This window comes from Sinocyclocheilus rhinocerous, unplaced genomic scaffold (genome assembly GCF_001515625.1).
Source record: "Sinocyclocheilus rhinocerous isolate Xijiao unplaced genomic scaffold, SAMN03320098_v1.1 scaffold984, whole genome shotgun sequence".
NCBI classification, from domain to species: domain Eukaryota; kingdom Metazoa; phylum Chordata; class Actinopteri; order Cypriniformes; family Cyprinidae; genus Sinocyclocheilus; species Sinocyclocheilus rhinocerous.
The window spans coordinates 1,545,071-1,547,789 of record NW_015643603.1 but is presented as its reverse complement, the minus strand read 5'-3'; the positions used below and the strand labels follow the sequence as shown (position 1 = coordinate 1,547,789).

The 2,719-nt window shown below is 37.4% G+C and overlaps 1 protein-coding gene across 4 annotated transcripts in view; it reads right to left on the bottom strand.

Annotated features, from left to right (window-relative positions):
- The window catches only part of LOC107757551 (serine/arginine-rich splicing factor 7-like), a 7,245-nt gene extending 5,313 nt beyond the window's left edge, over window positions 1–1,932 (bottom strand). The window contains exon 1 of one of the 4 annotated variants that reach the window (XM_016575066.1): window positions 1,652–1,932. The gene's annotated coding sequence lies outside the window, so the exon portion shown is untranslated. Of the gene's footprint in view, window positions 1–716; window positions 736–1,517; window positions 1,605–1,651 lie in introns of those variants that run through there. The other 3 variants (XM_016575069.1, XM_016575068.1, XM_016575067.1) reach the window with 3 other exon arrangements.
- Window positions 1,933–2,719: the final 787 nt, after the last annotated feature.

Sequence of the window (2,719 nt, the reverse complement as noted above, 5' to 3'; positions counted from 1 at the left end):
TAAGACCTTCGTTCATCTTCGGAACACAAATTAAGATATTTTTGATGGAATCTGAGAGCTCTCTGACCCTCCCATAGACAGAAAGGGTCCTTACACGATCAAGGTCTAGAAATGTATCCGGGGTTCAACCCAAATTTTACGATTGTTGAATTGTTGAATAAAGCCGTTTTTTTTCCCTTTTGCTCTCAAAAAGTATACTCGTAGCTACGTAAAATTATGGTTGAACCCCTGATGTCACATGGATTATTTTACAGATCTCCTTGCTACATTTCTGGACTTGGGAACATTTCAGTTGCGTTGCTGTCTATGCAGGGTCAGACAGCTCTCAGATTCCATCAAAAATATCTTAATTTGTGTTCCGAAGATGAACGAAGGTCTTACAGGTTTGAAACAACATGAGGGTGAGTAATTAATGACAGAATTTTCATTTTTGGGTGAACTAACCCTTCAATTTTAAATCGGCTAATGTATGATGCACAATAACTGATTCCACAAATTTGATGATACTCAAATGATTGCACATATTTTCTTTGCAAAAAAACACAAACAAAGGCTTACAAATCATATTTTAACCAGGGAGTTAAGGACCACTGGGGGTCTCTGGAGGTCAGGGGAGATGCTATAAAAATGTCATTTCTAATTACAAAATATCATACAACCTGTTAAAGGGACAATCCACCAAAAATGAAAACTGTCATTTTATTAAATTCACTCACCCTCATGTAATTTCAAATCTGTATGCCTTTCTTCAGCAGAACACAAAAGATGATCTTCTGAAAAATCTTTTTTCTTTGTCTATACAATAAAAGTCAATGGTCACCAAAACTGAATAGCAAGATTCTTCAAAGTATATTATATTATAGTTATGCAAAATAACATGAGGCTGAGTAAATTACAGCTTTTATTTTTGGCTGAACTTTAGGCATTATATAATGCAATTAAATTGCAGTGTATATAAGATTACTATCCCTGGTTCTGTTAAGGTTAATCAACCCTGTCAAAGTAGAGTTTCTCATTGTATAAATATAATAAGGTCGTGTTGATCAACCAGCGCGAATGAAAGTACGTTGGTCGAGTATGTCGTACAAAAACGCGTGCTAAAAACATCGCTACTCGCGGTCAGCTGTTCCCTCATCACGTCACGTGGATGTTTACAAATCGGTCAAAACTGAAGATATGAGATCTGTTAGAACATTACTATAAAGAGTTAACACATGCTTGTCCTCAAGCATTGTTTTAGTTTCGCTTTCCTCTGTAACACCAGTCGCCTCAACTGTCGAGCTACGGCCATGATGGACTGTTCAATCATGTTTATCAACACAATCTAAATTAACAAGACTCAGACAACCAAATCCACACCAGACACTACGACAAGGGCTTATAAGCATGAAATGCTTGAGAATGTAGCAAGCGGTTTGACTGTTAGCCAATAAACAAGATTAACGCCATTAATAAGTGCGCCAGAAACGCAGGCCGCTCTTTGTTTGGCACGGTTTTGAATCAAACGACACACCTACCGAAACACAACGATCCGTCAACTGGCACGACCAGTAAAGCCCGAGCTCTCGTACAAGGTTTATAAACACATGCGACGAGAAACGACTTTGGATAATACACAATAAACAACACCGTCTGTTGCACGCGGACTTACTGTATAACTCGACGTCCTCGGTTCCGTGTGAGGGCGCGTGGACGTCTTCTTCTTCCGGTTGATTAAAGGTGCTTCAAACAAACCTTGGCCGACAGGAGAAACAGCTAATAAATACAAACAGATACAAATCTGATAATCGCTACTACCTCTAACCGATTAAAAACGTACGCATGCAAAGCAGAATAGCGCTCTCACTTGTTCTCTTATATCATGCTCCTCACGCTCTTGGCCCGGAAGCATCCCCCGTAACCTACCGGCTGAGCGAGCGCGGCCTAGTCGACTTCTCTCTTTCAAGAAGGGGCGGTGTCTTTAATGCTTGAACATGATTGGCTCTCACTGATGTAACTCAAACTAAAGGCGCGTTTTCTACTGTTTTTTTGTGGCAGGTTCATTCATTCCAGTAGTTCGTATATTTTGAATCAGCTCAGCTCACTCACAAGATTCATTCATTGATTCAAGCGACAATCTCTGCAGGACACAACATTAAGCCGTTGAATCTCTCACTTAACCGATTCATTAAAAACACCGAATCGTCTAAGCCAGGGTTTTTATTATTTTTTTTATTAAACAATACAAACATTAAAATATCAAGGCAGTACAATTATCAAAATCATAAATAAAGACGAGATAAAAACAAAAACAGAAAAACAACAGAATATACACACAGATTTGTTGCCAGGGTAACAACCACAAAAAAACAAGGTAATAAAATTACATCTTAAGAAGACAAAAAGGACGAATATAAAGATACTGTTTTCATAGCTTTCAAATTAACAGAACTTTGGATAGTTTCCACATACTTATCCAAGTCCAGAATATCCTTATTGTTCCATAAATAATATCTGTGCGGAGAAAAGTTGTGTTTGTAAATTAAGGACCAGGCCAAGAGCATCTGCTTATGGAAATTAGAAAGTTTGATAGGGATTTTTAAAACATTATAATTACAAAATAATAGGAAATTCAGGCCACCAACTTTAGAGAAAATATAATTTGGGATAAAATTCCAAAGTGAGGAGGGATTTTTAAGGAAATTCTTAAGCCAATTAATTTTAAAAGTATTATTTAAGG